This window comes from Drosophila busckii, chromosome 2L (genome assembly GCF_011750605.1).
Source record: "Drosophila busckii strain San Diego stock center, stock number 13000-0081.31 chromosome 2L, ASM1175060v1, whole genome shotgun sequence".
Taxonomy (NCBI): domain Eukaryota; kingdom Metazoa; phylum Arthropoda; class Insecta; order Diptera; family Drosophilidae; genus Drosophila; species Drosophila busckii.
Genome location: NC_046604.1, coordinates 656,417 through 673,541, shown reverse-complemented (window position 1 = coordinate 673,541; position 17,125 = coordinate 656,417). Strand labels below are relative to the sequence as shown.

The following is a 17,125-nucleotide window of genomic DNA, read 5'->3' as shown; positions in this document are numbered from 1 at the left end:
AAATGCAAATGTCAAGTGCATAAAAGTTAAGTTAGTTATGCCAATAAATTCAACACTTTGCCCATAGTACAGTCTGACGCCTGCAGCTTCGATTTACTCGGTGCTCAATTAAATATTCGTTTAAATATTTAACACACTTAGACTTGCTCTTGCACTAAATGCACAAACGCCAATCAAAACAAATGAAAATAACGCTGCACATCTGAGTTTAGTTGTCGACTGTTTCGGACAGAGAGAAGCTAACAAACTTTTGGCCCAAAAACTTGGGGCTTTGGTTAGAGTGTGACAGTTATTGATTATTTAGTCAAAGTTTGGACAATGTCAGCGCCAGACAGACAACGTGGCTCGTCATTGAAGGCTGCAGGGAAATCATGGAAATTGCAGCGCAGCTTGCTGCTGACCAAGTTAGCTGCTAATTGCGCAGGTGTCCAATGGCAACAGCCGCGCTGCAACTTTAATCGCTGCGCTTTAAGCTGAGCGAACGGAAATTTGATTTGCCTTGGCCATATAAAAATCCATTGCGACGCTAACGCCTCCAAGGGGGGCGTGCCACTGACGCTAAATGCATTTTGCTGTACTCCAAAGGATTTGCAACTTGCGCTTGCTTTCAACGCGCTCGCATAAAAGCTCAATAATAATATAATAGATTTTCGTTGCGCCAGTTGCTTGGCGCGCGATTTACGCGACATTGACTCGACGCACTCAGCGCTCTGCTAAGGCAGGTTATCCTGGCTGGCAATGGGTGGTGGGTGGCAGCTTGTTTACGCCTGATTGGCGTTGCAGTTGGAAATTCCATTGGCATTTTTATTTCAGTTTGTATGCTCTCGGTGTTTGCTCGGCAAATATTTTGCAAGGAATGCAAAGTTACACAAACTATTTACAGCAAACGACAAACGACAGTTTAAATTGTTTAAAGTTTAGTTTCAGACATTTATGCGTACAACATTTGCACATTAATTGATTTGATATGCTAATGGTATTTACTTAAAGCTCAAAGCGCATTGATTTCAAGCTAAGAATTTCGTGCTTGCATCTTGGGAGAATCTCGCTCAAAGACAACATCAGCTGCTTGATTGCATTTCCTTTTTGCCCACCTGACTGTTGTTTTCAATTTCCCTTTCGCTGCCGCCAGGCGTCGACTTTTCCCAATTGCAATTGCAGTCGCCACGCCCCCGCCGCTCTCGCCTCAGTGCTGCTGCTGCTGCTGCTGCTGCTGATTGCTAAGGCAAAACTTTGAAACAACATGTAGTGGCAGCTAAATCAACAGCTCAACTGATAGATATATAGATACTGGATACAGATACAGTAGTCAGCATGAAACTGGAGCTGGCTCTGAGTCTGGGGACTGATGAGCAGCTGTAGCTTGTCATGATTTCTTTTTGCTGCTTGTCGCATTTTCAGTTCAATGACAATAATCAGCCAAGTGAAATGAAAGCCTTTTTTTTTTTTTTTTTTTTTTTTTTTTTTTTTTTTTTTTTTCTATTATTTATTAAGTGAGGAAACCGTACAGCATAAAATGTACCTTAACAACACATGGATAGAAATAGAGAAATGAACCAAACCTCAATACAATATGAGGATTACATTATGGATATGTCATCTTTATTGGCCCCTAATGGTTTTGGCAAAGCCTTGCCGTTTGAGTCGTCTCAGAGGTCTAGCTGGAAGTAAGTTTCTAGCAAGTAGGTTGCGGTGTCTCAGGAGTCTCTCACTGTATCGGCTTGTGTGCCTACCAATTTGCTCTTCTACAGTATGTAGTTTTAGGTCTTTATGGAGAGTGGTCCCGCGCACATACCAGGGACAGTCTGTTATGCTCCTCAGTGTCCGGTTCTGCAACACCTGGATCCTTTTATAATTGGATTTGGCTGCGATCCCCCAAATCTGTATTCCGTACAGCCAGATTGGCAGGATGCAATGCGCATATGCCGCCCTTTTGCATCTAAGCGGCAAGGTGCTCTTCCTATTTAGAAGCCAACGCATTTGCTGGATCCTCATGTAGCATTTTCTAGCCGTGGCTTTGAGATGTGGCCCAAAGGTAAGGCGCTTATCCAGGGTAATGCCAAGGTATGTTGCTTGCAAAGGCTGCTCCAGAGTGACTCCCTCTAGCTGTATTTCAGGCGTATTAGGTATGTACCTCTTCAGTGTGAAACAGGTGTTCGTTGTTTTCAACGGATTGATCTTCAGGTTCCACTGTTTGCACCAAGCTGCGAGAGTTGCAAGATACTCTTGCAGGCCATTAGCTGCTTCTCTGCAACAGCCAGAGTTGTAAATAACTGCAATGTCATCTGCATAGGTGGCAATTAGAGCTTTGGAGGGAGCTACCATATGTTGATTGTTGGGGCTGGGTATATCAGCAGTATACAGCGAATATAGCAATGGACCGAGTACGCTGCCCTGCGGGACTCCTTATTAGCAGCGCAAATGTTGATGAAAACACGAAAACTTTGTCAGCTGATTGCGTAGCAAACATTCAGGCTTGAATGTATTGAAAGATTTTCAGGCAAAGTCACTCACTCAACATTTAAATTTAAACAAACTAAGCTAAGCTGTAAATCGCCATGCAACAATTTAAAATATATAAAATCTTTGTCTTTTTACACTAAAATTTGACAACTTTAAAAGGTTTTATCGATCGACTTTAAATATGTAAAATGAAATGTCTGCTCACAAAATTAAATGCATATAAATTGTCGCGACTCAAGCGACAATAGCAGCTTTGCTGTTATTTTTTATGCGCTGACCCACTTTAGTCAATTAAAAGCAGCGGATTATGAGCGAAAATCTTTACAATTTTTTATTAGTTTATGCAAACATTTACCTACGCTTGTTGTATATTTTGTAATAACTGCGCTATTTCATGGATTTTTATGGGCGACAATCGACAAGCACAAAGCCCTTGACATGAGCACAACGGATGTGCGGCCAATATATTATGTGGCATTAGTTAGCCATAAATTTGAGCAGTGGCTTTGGCCCACAGAGTATTTAAAAATGCAGCCACTGGAGAATTACAATGTGCTACAGTGAACTTTGCTTAGAATTTAATTTCTAAATTGAATTTTGTTTCGAGATAAAATTTTATTTAGAGCTACGCTTAAAGAGCGTTCACTGTATGCATTGGATAATGGCATAGCTATGGAAAAAAAACTAGCACACACCTGGCCACACACACACACACACACAACACACACATGAATTTATTATAACATAGCTGCTGGCTCTACCCCCAAGTCAGCTTTATAGTTTATCTGGCATTGTTGTTGGCTTTTGTGTCAGCTGACTGACGCCGCATTGTTATTCTTGTTATTGAAAAGCATTTGGTCATCAAATATGTAGCACTCTATATATATATAGACGATACTATAGCATGCATGCATGCATGAGCCCATGAGCTGCGCCATTCGGGTCAGTGGATCAAAAATGTGCAAAGACAACTCGCCAAAAGTTAAAAGCAGCAGCAGCAGCCAACGAACACTTTGCTCCACTTTCGGCTGCTCTGTTGGTCAGGGCGGGCACGTCAAAGGTCAAGCGTATAAACGCAGCTGCTGCTTTAGCACACATAAGGTTCAATTTGTGAACACCAAGAGCACTGAAGAGCTTTAAATTTGGGCAACGTTTATATGCAGCTAAGAGCTAAACCAATCTGCTGGCTCTAAACCAATTCCAAGCGCCAAGCTCTGCTCTAACCCAAGCCCAAGTCACAGCCGCCATATATTTCCGAGCATTAGCAGCGTCTGCTGCAGCCCACAAATGAAATGAAATGCATTTGTATGCATTTTTGCCTTTTACCAACCACAGCAGCATTAAGGCGAGAGTGTTGTGCCTGCTGTGTGGTGTGTGTGTGTGTGTGTGTGTGTGTGTGCATATCCCATTATGCAGCTCGAGCGGGCGTTAAGTGCTTTTTCTTTGGCCATGAAATAAGGCGAGCGCATTGTTTGTCCATTAAGCTGGGCAGGAGTGAGAGTATAAAGAGTTGCCCACTTAGGCTCTGGGGTGCTGTCAGCTTATTGAATGAGCTACGCCTAATAGATTTCAATACACAAGCGTTTAACGACTTGCCCAATGCTCTCACTATGCTTAAGAGCTAAGTGAATTGGGCTTAAATGCGAATAAACAATGAGGTTAACATTTTGTAAATGAATTTTTATAATAAGCATAAAGACACTTCTGTTTAAGTTTAAACTGACTTTAATTTCCCAAGGCACTAGCACATTATATCGATTTACTTTATATAACAATATTGTATACATGTTATTGAACTTTCGGGCTTTGAACGTAATCGCTTTAAATATTTAATTGAATAATTATGTAAAGAATTATGAACAGTAGTCGATTGGCAGGGAATTGAAAGATTTGTTCGAATAAAAGCCATTGTAAAGCATCAACAATTTGTGCGGATAAAAGCCGTACTGTAAACATGCCTAGAAGAAGAAGAAGAATCAGCAGCAGCAGCAGCGGCGCTCTGCCCAGGCAACCAGAAACAGCAAACGAACAATGTAAATAAAAACAAAAGCGACTTTTGCCTTTCCCATGCGCTCTTCGCTGTTTGCAACATATGCAAACAGAGTCTAAGCTGCGCACACATACACAAGCACACACACACACACACACACACACACATATAGTATATACATATGCATATGAGCCGCAAGGTGTTTTGTTGTTGTTGTGGTTGTGGCATGCCCACAATGCAAACGCAGGCAAATCTAAACATTTTTGGCAAGAACACAACACACACACACACACACACCAATACATAGGCACAGCTTGTTTTAATTGTAAACAGCAGCGCAGTAGTGACAAATTTTGTTTCAATTTGTTTTTCATAAGCAGAAATTGAAATAATCAAATAGATAAATCCAAAAAAAACACCTGTGTGTGTGTGTGTGTGTGTGTTTAACTCCCATTCAAGCCTCGATTTACAGTTATTCTACGCCCATCCACAACGCTTTGCTGTTAACTATGCTCGTTTATGGTCGCGCGTGCCATTTTTAATTGTCTGAATCAATCCGCGCTCGAAATTTTAATTAAATATTTAAATAAAATCTGCAAGCAAACAAAGCACAGAGTGAAAATTTACACACACACACCCACACATGTAAATAGGCATATTTGTGTTAACGAGTAAATGCAGTTATTTTACGCCCCACACACATGTATGTGTGACACTGTGTGTGCTATAAAATTTAATTTTTCTCTTTTTGCGCATAATAAATATTTTTAGTAGTTGCGTTTGTTGTTTTTGCTGCTGTAACTGCCATTCATTTGCATTCATTAGAACATTCCCCCATGAGTGTAAATTTGCGTGTGTATGTGTGTGCTAGTGTGTGTGTGTGTGAGCAATTAAACAAACTCGTGAGGGGTGCTGCGAGGGCATTGCACGTACGCAAAGTCAAGGACAATTTTGGCATTACACGTGTCACTCACACACAGATACAAGCAAAGCCCATTGCTGTGTGTGTATGCGTGTCTCTGTGTGTGTGTAAATCTTTTTAAATATGCATGCCAATGCACATTGGGGAGAAATGCAATTCAAACAAGCTGATTAAACAAGCACAGCATAAAATGCTACGCCCGTGTATATGATAAACTATTAAAAAGCTTATACACTGTAAAAAAAATGTTAATAATAATACGCATAACATTGTGCAGCGCAAATGCTATTAAAGCTTTAACTGCTTATTAATTTAAGCTACGATTTAAATATTAAGCTGCGCAATTTCATGCAGAATTATTCATTATACAGTCTGTCAATTCATCAATAATTTCGCAGCTAGCAAATCAAGCCGTAGCCGTATTTTTTATATATAGAAAGGTCAAATTAAATGGCAAAAGCTTGCATTGGTTTGGCCCAATTTTCCTGGCAGCTGTGGCGCTTACGCTTACCTTTGACCTTTGTTTGAAAACTGCAACGTCATGTTCGAGGTAGCAACCGAACTGACCCAACTAACCGCCTGGCCACAAACCCTATCCCAACATTTTCAGTCGTTGCAATCGCCAGACCGGACATCAGCATTTGATTAATGTTTTTTAGTTTGTTGCGCTGCGCTGCTCTGTGCAGCAAATTCGTTTGTTTTAAACAAAATGTCGTGAGCAAAACAAGCTGTGGCTTTGTAAGCCAAGCAAACGAACAGAGCAAGAGCTAAAGCGAGCAACAGAGTGAGAGAGAGAGAGAGAGGAAAGTTTCAATTTTGTTACGTTTTGATCAGGCGAACTTAAAGGCAACTGACGCTAGCATTTAAAAATATATTTAAATATATAAATATATTTAAAAATATGCAACAAAGCTTACACTTTTATATGTAAAATTAAACTGCGTCTAAATATTTTATAAGAACTGCTGCACTTTAATATTAAATAAATGTTTTCGGCCAGAATCTTTGCAGACTTTATTGCTTTTTTGTGTGTTTGTTTACGAGTTGCTTTTGTTTTTGTTTGCGTGTTTGTTTGTGTGGCACCCCCACCCCCCACCCCCCACTACCAACTCTAACAGCGCTACACTAAATTTTTAGCCGCTGTTCATTCATCTTTGCATTCAGCAAACGCGCCAAATATTTTTTTGATATATTGACTTGCAAAAATATTTTCGTGCCTTACACGTGTCCGAGCACACACAGACACAGCTACGTGCATGCGTGTGTGTGTACGCTTTAGGTTTCGGTTTGGCCTTTTTTTTCGTTGCTGTTTATATTTTATATGCCTATGGCTTTCCATGTAAAAATCAAATGGCTAAAAAGAGTCTAACCCAAAAGCACTCACACCACACACACACGCACACACGCAGAGCAGCGTGCACTTGTGTGTGTGTGTGATCTATTCAAGCGTAAAGTAAAAGATTAGAATTTCAAGCAAGTTTTTTTTGCTTGTAGCAATTTTTTGCGTTTGCGTTTGGTTGTTGCTCGTCCAATTTGTAAAACTAAGCAGCTGCCAAGTAGAGAGGCGTCCAAAAGGGCTACAGCCCGTCCAGATAAGCAGCCAGCCCATTTACACTCACTGCCCACGAAAATAGGCCGAAAGTAAAGCAACCAAATCTTCTGCTGTTGTTGTTGCTGTTGTTGTTCTTTTGCTTATTATTTGCAGGCATTTAAAATGGCATCAACTGGAGCAAGATTAGAGTAAAACTTAAATACGCAAAAGTATAAAAGCTGCTGCTGCTCCTGCTGCTGCTGCTTTTGTTGCCTTGGCAACCAACCACAACCAGCTTAACCCGAGAGCTGGAAGGTTAATGAATGCGTCGCAAGTGAGTCGAGTCAGGTGCCTGTGGATACGGATACTTAAGCTGCCAGCGGGCAGCAGCCCAGGCGCTGTGCGAATTTAAATTAAAATAGCTGCTGAGCAACTTGGCCACTAAAGCGGATAAGGCTGCAGCTAGTGTGGCATGTGGCAAGAGATTTGGCAACAAATTGATTTGCATGGCCAAAAATCAAATCAACAGCACGCAATGCGCTCAAAATGTCAAGTTCATATTGCGAACAAAAGTGCAATGATGTCAGTGCCTAAAGCGTCAGTGAGTGACTGAGTGAGTGAGTGGGCGTTCGAGTGGATGTGGGGCGTGGCTGACTAATCAGACGCAACGTTGTCGCTAGTTTGGCAGCGCGCACATCGTTCGTTTCGTTTCGCATGTAAAACGATATTTCAGCTGTCAGTTTATGCTTCAACTATTTCAAATCAAATCAATGCGAAAGCATTCAAGCTTCATGTATGCGTCCGTGTGTGTGTGTGTGTGTGTGTGTGTGTCGATGATTTATGTTAAAAGGCTAACACACACAGTTGCACCTTTTAGCATAAGCGCGCAATTGTATTGCAAATACCCTTAAATTGAATACAGCAAATTTGTAGTGCAATAATAAAAGTTAAGTAATAATTAAATATAAAAAGTGAAGTAACAAAAAAGTTATTTTGAATATAATTTTATGTAAGATAAAAATTAAAATATAAATAGAAATAATAGAAAAAAAGCAGCTGTGTGCTCCAAGCTACGAGCATAACAGATTTGTATAAATTGCAGCGGAAGTGCGACTCATATATAGCTTTTGTAGCACTAGTTAAATAATAAAATAATTTATGAATATTCCATAGAATGTGCTATAATATATTTTGTAACATTTGTACATTTTAAATTTTAGTTTTTGGCTTTGGTGTCCAGCTGTGTTCCTAATCACGTACAGCGCCAAATGTTGCGCCACAAGTTCACACACACACACACACACACACACATATAGCCACATGGATAGAGTATCTAGCGCATGGCTCTCTCTCTGTTTCGCTTTGTCTCTGTCTCTTGTGCTCAAACACGTCGTGTGAGTTTTTCCGCCATAAATTCACAAAAATGAATCTACATTGCAAATGCAAGTAAGTTGAGTGTATGTGTGCCTGAGTGTGTGTGTGTAAAAAAACAAAGCATAAATGTAGCTGAACGCATTTTGCTGCACAGGCCAAGCACAAAAGCGAATCCGTGGGCAGGAGTGTGAGGCAACAGAAAGTGGGAAAAACTGGGAAAACAGCGAACAGCAGCTAACGAAGCGTAAAGTTTGCCAAGCGGCTGCCATTTGGAATGGCAAGCGGCCAAGCTACGGCCATGGCCCACACTCCGCCCCCATCATCAGTCAGCCGCACTCAATGTTTGCCTTGTGGTATTTTTTATTAAATATTCCTAATAAATTATGCAAAGTTCTTGTATTGCATGCAGAGACAAAAGCCAGTCAGACCCAGAGAGCAAGCGAGAGAGTGAGAGCGAGTGAGATAGCGAATCAAATCAAAATGTTGGCTCTGCGAACGTGCGCGGGCGTTTGGGGCGTTGGGGGCAGCTGCATGTGGGCGTGCCATAACTATCAATAACTTTTTCCTTTTCTCTCTCAGCTTATTTCGGCTTTTGGGGGGCAGGGGGGCCGACTGCTAACAATGGCTACTGACCAGGCGATTGTTGGGGATTTGCCGTAGCCTTTAATACAATATCCGAGCACTCAGGCTGACTCAGCCTCGTGTATGGCGATAATAAAATAAAAATTGAAATATGGCTGGCAATTGAGTGAGCGCACTGAGTGGAAATTGTTGAATGTTCTGCCATACGACGTGCTGATATATATTGCGCTCATAAGTAGGCAACAGTTTTTTGTAAAGTTTCAAATCTGTTTCGTCATTTTAACGCCAATTGGAGATTTTTAGTTTTAGCAAAAACTTTTCGGCATTGCAATGCAATCAAGTTGTTTGCCTGGCATTGCGAGTGAATGATTGAGTGCGCAATAAAATCAACTGAGTGCATACGCAAATCGCATTTGGGCTTTTGTCTTCGAGCGAGTGAAGCGCTCAATCAAGCGCTAATATTTAAACAGCTACGCAGCATTAAAGAAGCAAAATTAATTTTTATACTTACGAATAAGCAACGCACTCACACACACACACAATAAGGTACTTGAGCCTACGCACGCAGGTTTTTAACGTGAAAGAAATCACTCATACGCCACATTGCACATTTCGTTTTCGTGTGTCGGTCGTTGAACGTGAAGTGACTGTCAGGGATTGTAACAAGTTGCTCGCTTATTTTTAGCAGACCCAATGTCTTGTTTATTTGAGTTCGCGTAAACAATGTGTAAGCAGCTAAACCAAAACGTAACGCAACGTAACGCAACGCAACGCAACGAATGAAAGAAATTAAGTTGCCGCCTGCAGCTTTATAACACCAGCAAATGTTACACTTACACCCCCCAACCCCCAAGAAACACAAAAAGAGAATAAGAAAACACGCGCACATACCAGCAACAACTACACAATGTTTATCTGATTTAAACGTTGGCCAAAGCCGTCCGACCGTTCTGTCTTTCGACCGAAACCAAACTTCAAGTCCAACCACCATCCACCAAACAACCACCCACCACCCACCACCCTCTTGGCCTGCGGGCAAGTTGCTTGCGTGTCTGCGTGCGTGCTTGGCAAACTTATGCTGCCTGCCGTCGTGCCCAGCTTAATTTTCACTCTCGGGCAACTTTAATATTAATCATACGACCCGCATGCCCAACAAATAACAACACACACACACACACACACACACACACACAACAACTCAAGCAAGCTTCGCTTGTTGCGGTAGGTTGCTCCATTGAAGTAGCTGCTCCATTTTCCATGTTCTATTGACTCACTCACTCTTTGGTCTGGCGTGGGCGTGGCAGCTGGCTGGGTGATATTGTCGCCAAACGCCAAGCGCCAAGAGCTCTTAGTTCTTAGTTAAATTCATCGCCAGCCAGCCAAAAGTTTTCTCAAGTGGCTCGTTCTGCGGTTCGCTGTGAAATGTTGACCCACAGCCAGCCCCAGACAGCAAGCGAGAGACGCTGGGCTGGCAGAGTGAGCAGCTGATATTGTTAACTGCGGCGACAGTTGCTTACTTTTGACAAGGACACGCACAGCAACAACAACAACTAAAGCAACTTGCTCTTTGCGGTCTTTAACGCCGCTACAAAATGCCCAAAAACTCAGCAAGGCAAACATTGAAAATCGTTGGCATGCAAAAACTTTTGCGGATGCGGCAAAGAAAACGCAAATGATTAAGTACGTCGTGGTATAATTCAAGAAGACAACACTGCAACCAGCATCAGCATCAGCAGCGAGCAAGCAGCAGCAGCAGCACAAACTGCCAGAGGCAGTGCCTGCAATGAAGCAACGGGGGACGACTCTGACTTGCAGTCGAGATGACAAGTGTCAATGTCAGATTGAAAGCAAATAGCTGCTGGCCAATTTTGATAAGCTGCTGAGTGCTCAATGCGTAGCCAGAGCAAAGGAGACGTTAGTAATTGGTTACTATATAGAAAGTCAGTAAACGTAATACAGAAATTCCAACTAAATTTATTTGATATTTTCAAATCATTAAAAGCTCAGAAATCAAGAAATTTCATTATCCCTTCAAAGGCGCTTTGCAATTGATTTTATTTTTGTTAAGCCTTGCAACTTATTTTGTTAACATGAAATCAATTTAACTTACAAACTTAGCAAGCTCAAGCTTTGTTAGTTATAACATTTCTTACTAAAGGTTTACAACAATTGTTGGTTCCATTTAAATCTGAGCATTGCCGTCTAAGTTACAAAACAAAATGTTTAAAGTTAAGCTTAACACGCAACACGTCTGGTGTAAATAAATTTGACTTTGACTTTGAACGCTTCACAAATATTAATTGAATAATAATTTATCTTATTACATTTGTAATCAAGAGCTTAAACAAATTAGTGCATTCTTTACATTCGAGTTACAAGACAATTTGCATTCGTTGCTGAGCTGGACAACAAGCCACTTAATTAAATCTTTGTTTTGTGTCTATGGCCAAACCCCTTGGCGACGTCACTGTGTGTCTGGCTGTCTGTCTCCCAGTCTGTGTAAGAGCTGTGAGATTCACTCTCAGCAGCAGCTCGCTTTGCACTCCCAACGCGCTTGTTAGTTAAGCTGAGCTCTACGGTTTGGTTGAGTTTGGTTTGGTTTGGTTTGTCGGTTGCGTCCATGGCATGTTTCGTTGCGGACTTAGGAGCTCTCTGACCATTTGTTAGCGACAAGGCAGACAACAAAAAATAAAAGACAAAATGACAACAGCACAAGTTTTGCTGTTTAGCATTTCAACACACAAAAACGCACAAGATGTTGCTGCTGCTGTTCGCAGTTGTTGTTGCTGCTGCTGCTGCTGCTTGTGCATAGCTACAATTAATATGTATCTTTTACTTGGCACGCTTTATCGCTAGCACAGCAAACACGCACAGAGTTGGAATGTGGCTCTCACTCTCTCTCTCCTTTTGGTTTTTGGACAAGAGCAGTTTGCACGTTGCTGTAGCATTTTGCACAGTTACAGTTATGAGCACGCCCCCGTACCCTGAGATCTACGAAACTCAAGTGATTTATGACAGCGAGCGTAGAGGAATGCAGTGCGTATACTTGATATGCCGTTGCAGGCGAAACGAATGCGCCTTTTAAATCAAAAGTGGCTTGAGCAGACAAACGCAGCACAGAGAGAGAGAGAGAGAGAGAGAGAGAGAGAGAGAGAGAGAGGTAGAGAAGCGCTGTGGCTAGGAGAAAGGCACGTGCTTGGGCTAAAAATTTAATTAAAATGCACATTTGTCCTTGACAGCGTTTTATATTTTTGCTTAATTGGAAGGCAGGCGGCAACCACAGCCGAAGCCAAATGAATGTGTGTGCGAGAGAGACAGAGAGACACATGCATTAGTCAAGATGCGTTAAGATATGCAAAATGACGAACGCGACACAAACTTGGACCAAAAGCAAAAACAGGCAGAAGCAGTTGACACAGAAACACGCACACACAGAGTTGAATTAACTAGTCGAGCTAGCAACTAAATTTAGGCACAGCCAGTCAGTCAGGTTCACAGCTAGAGAGAGAGAGAGAGAGAGAGAGAGAGTGTGTGAGCGAGCGAGATAAAGACATTATCTTGGTCCTGTGGGACAAGTTGTGATAATTCTTTTTGGCACTAATTAAAGCATGTGTCTAGATTATGGAAGCCCTAATTAAATAAGCAGCACACAGAGATTTTCTATGAATGTGTGTGTGTGTGCTAAGCTAGATAATAATAACAGATGAGATTTGCTGTCAAATTATGCTAAAAGAAATATTTTTATACGTCGCTCAATCTTACTCAATCCTATTTAAAGTTCATAGCACAATGTCACGCAAGCTGGCAATTACTAGAGCAGCAAAGCTGCTTCATAACTCACAAACGCAAACGAGTAAGATCAACTGTCTGTTGTGTGAGTGGGTGGTGGGTGGCTGGCTGGCTGGTTGGTTGGTTGGTTGGCCGTATGCATATGACAAGCTATATCCATTTGGATATCAAACAAAAACAAAATGCATTAATGCGGAAACGCATTTGCAGACTTGAGACTTGCACGTATTCATATTTACCTAAACAACTATGTAGCTGAAGATGCTAAGGGAGGTGTATGTGTGTGGGGGGGGGGGGGGGGGGGTAAGGCTGTCAGGCATGCAGCATGTTGTGCTTTTTATGATGGCAAAACATAGAAAATTTGTGCTAAAGGACGTTTGCTTACAAACGAGCGAGCTGGCAAAATGTGCAGAAGAATTGCATTGTTTTCTTTTTTGCGCTGCTTCGTAGTATGAGTGCAAGAAGAAGAAGAACAAGTTGTGGGTGGCTGCTTAAGTCAGTCTGTGTGCCACTCGCACTTTTTCTTACTCAGCAGAGATGATGATGAGCCTTAGATTATGTGTGTGCACTCGCAACTCACAGACAGTTGTTGCCACACACACACATACACACACGACATGTCTGTCTGCCTCTCACTTTGTGTGCGTGTGTGTGTTTGTTGCCAACAGGACATGCAATAAGTAGCCTGTCTGTCCTTCTTGTCTACCTGCCTACCCTCAGCTCTCAGTCAGTCAGTCAGTCTGTCTGTCTGTCTGTCCAGGCTCAACAGCTTTGCTGGCTTTTTATTTATATTTACTTTTGATTGTTACAGTTGTCGCCATTGTTATTGTTGTTGCTAGTAGTTTTTACTGTTGTCCTTGCTGTTGCAACTGCTGCTGCTGCTGCAGTCGAGTGGCAGCAACAATAAATTAGCATTGCTCTGGCTGCACTTTTTGCACTCCAAACAATTAAATGCAGCAAAAGTTTCTCTTCTCTCTCTCTCTCTCTCTGTCTCTGTTGACTGCCAAATTTATATTTTAAATTCTTTTTAGGCAGTTTTTAATGCAGCTGTTATTTATTTTCGTGCGCTGCCAACATCAGTTGACGCTGTAAAATTAACTGTCAAATAGGGAATTGGCTCTGCAGCTCGCTTGCTCGCTCGGTCAGTCTGTCCAGGCATGAATGATGTTTTAATGGGCTTTCCATATGCCTCGTTAGCTGTAGCGGCTGCGCGCTGGCATTAAAAAGAAATTGCACAACTGAGACACGTAGCGTGTTATAAGTGAAAAGCGCAGGGGGGCGTGGCGGCGATAAAAAGGTTAATTAAAATTGCAGGCTGCCCAAAAACGAAAGCATCGAGTGCTAATGGATTTGTCGAGGTCAAAGCTAAATGCTGTTAAAAGCGCATTATGCTGCAATCTTGAGCTGTCAGTTAAATTACGCATATTACGTATACGCAAATTTGTTGATTTGTTTAGGTCAACGCGCAATTAATTTAATTAAGCAAACGCATATTATCAACTAAATTACAAATATATTTTTGTGCCTATTTAAATTGTCAACAGTTTCAGCAGCAGCAGCAGCAGCTGCTGCCCAATTTGAAACGAAAATTAGTGGCTTGCAATTTATAGAAGAAGCAATGTTGCCAAATTGAGTTGAATGGCTTTTGGCTTTTCAGAAATTTGTATAACATATTGTGTGCCTCTCAGTCTTTTGCCTGCCATCGATTTCAATTGTCTGCCAGAGCGCGCAGCTCGACAGTTTGCCATTGCCGCAACTTCAAAGCGCGCAATGAAATCGACACCCGCAGCGTCGCGCATTCAAACTATGTGTGCGTGTGAGTGTTTGTGTGTGTGTGTATTTAAATGTGTAACGAAATGGAAGTTGCCTCGCAAGCTGGAGCAGCTCCCATCGCCTCCATCGCCCCAGCTAGCCACAATGTGGGTGAGAGAGCGTGGCAATAAAATCATTTTAATGAGCTGCAAGCTTTAAAATTTGCGCTTAATTTATGTGTCGCCTCGGTAGCGTAAATAAAAGCAAAATAATAAAGTAATAATTAAAAGAAAAGAGTTAACTTGAGTTGAAATTTTTAATTAAAAGCGTGCAGCAGCTTTAATTGATTACAGTTAATCAACGTCAGCAATTTATGGCGCTGCTTTAACAAGTACGAAAAAAAATAAGGGGCATTTTTATTGTGCATACGCCGCGTTGCACCGCTTGAGCGTTGACCGCTGGCCAGCGACTTGGCAAATGTTTTCATAACTTTGTTAAAACATTTTATGAAAATTGCGGGCAAATTGGCAGCGCCGAGCAGCTCGTGAGCAGCTCGAGGCTCTAAAATAAAAGTTTACACAGTTAATAATAAAACCATTTACTGTGCAAATATTTTAGCAGCAAAAATAGCTGGACAAAGGGGTAGACGGACGGACGGATGGACGGACGGACGGAGTTCAGCTCAAGTCATTTTTCACGCTTAGCATATGAGAGAGTTTGAAGTTGAATTTGAATTTGAGAGAATGCAAAAATGGCAGCTGGACGGCGTCAGGCCAAAAGTCACACCTACCACAACCCAACCCAACCCACCCCCCTTCATCCAAAATTGCGAGTTGTGTCGAGTTGAGTTGAGTGCATGCAAATGTGTTTGCAATGGGTTAAATATGCTCCATGGACCCTCAGCTATATACATATGCATATGCATTGTGTACCACCCACCCACCCAGCTACCCACCCACTCTACTAGCTGTTTTTTTGTTTGCGCTGACTTTGAGTGAATGAAGTACCATTGGGGTAGCATGAAAAATTAAAAAGGGATTTTGGTGCGGCAGCTGCTGAAAAGCGTTTGAATAGTAACTTGAATAACTTTTTTCTTATTTTTTTTTTTTTTTCGGTGGGTGGCTGCTGTCAGCTTTTTTACAAGTGCCTGGCAAACACACACACACACACACACACACACACGTACGTATGTGTGTGTGTGCTGTATGCTTAAGTTGAAAGATGATATGAGCTTGTATATTGGACATGCGCTGCCAGTTCGAGAGCGCTGCCAAAGTGCCCCCAAAAGTTGATGGCTGTTGCCAAAGTGGCAACAAAGCCACCAACGAGTGGCGGGGCGCACTTAATTATGTGGCCAAGATGATGGAGCGCCGCCTCGCAGCATTTAACTTTCGAGAGTGAGCGAATGCTTGACAACATAGTTAATGAAGTAAAATTATTGCAGCTGCCATTTCTATTGAACAAAAGTAAATGTGATTGCCAAGTTGGCCAAATGAAGAATTCATGCAGCTTTTAGTGGAGAATGAGCTTAAACTTTTAGCCTCTTGGTAGCATTTATTTTGTACTTGTTGTCTGTTCCACACACACAACACAAGTTTATCTGCTTTTGGCCATGATCTAAATTTGAAATCCAATAAAGTGCAACGAGCAACTTGCAGCAGCAGCAGCAGCAAATGACAAAAGCGGATGAAAAATTGCGCTACGGCCAAGCAGAGAGAGGGCAGCAGAGAAAATTGTCAAAGAACGGGCAACAAAATAAAATGTGAAGCTTACCTTGTGCAATAATGAAAATTTCGTTGTAAAGAGTTACGTTGGCAAGTCGTAAAAGTGTTGCCAATTGTAAAACTTGCTATTGTTGCTGTTGTTTTTGTTGTTGTTGTTGCTGTTGCACTTTCGGCTTAGTTGAGTGAACGTTTGTACATTTATTATTGCAGCCACTGTTGTTGTTTGTTAGTGCTTGCTGTTGATATTAATGCTGGGCATTGTTTTTATTGTCAGTTTAGCGAAACACTGCGAGAGAGAGATAGAAAGAGAGAGAGGCATGTTGCAAGTTAGTTTTGAAGCATTTCGTGTCGTGTTTATTGTTTTTGTCACTTTGTCAGCGCACAAGTTTAATTTGAATTTAAAATTGGAAAATTTAGAATTCGTTGCAGGACAATTACAAAACGCTCGCAGCGCCAACTGTTTATTTGCCCAAATTGTTTATTGTTGTTGTCGTTGGGCGCTGTTTGTTTAACTGAAAATGTCGACAATAAAAATTTAATACGCATTTTTTTCGCCTCGTTGCTCGAGCCCTCGTTATGGCCCCAGCCAGCCAGCCAGCGCATATGTCAAAAGATTTATGACCAAACAAAATGGCAAGCGGAGCACCTCGCCCCCGCCCCCGCCCCCGCCCGACGACGCCCACCAAAATGTAATGTAATGAATTATGCAATGATGTTTGTTACATTTTCTATTTCATTTTTTTGTGCTTTCGTCATTGCGCCGAATATTTTGCTAAAGTGCCGTCAGCTTAGTGTGTTTGAAATAAATTCAAGAAAAATTATTGTTTAATTTATGCAAAGCATTTGTTGCTGCCTATTTAGGCCTCGAATGAAATTCGCACTTGAGCATGAATATCTGACTGATTTATGGGGCATGAGGCACGATGTGCTTGCAACTCATTTAGGCACGCGCTTATAGCCTCCTGCCTGCATTTTTATCTCGAGGACGCCCTCGCCCC

At 41.8% G+C, this 17,125-nt stretch overlaps 1 protein-coding gene across 1 annotated transcript in view; it reads right to left on the bottom strand.

The window, feature by feature from the left end:
* LOC108594500 (kek3) overlaps positions 1 to 16,428 on the bottom strand; it is a 30,705-nt gene extending 14,277 nt beyond the window's left edge. The window contains 1 exon segment of the mRNA XM_017979610.2: positions 16,177 to 16,428. The gene's annotated coding sequence lies outside the window, so the exon portion shown is untranslated.
* Positions 16,429 to 17,125: the final 697 nt, after the last annotated feature.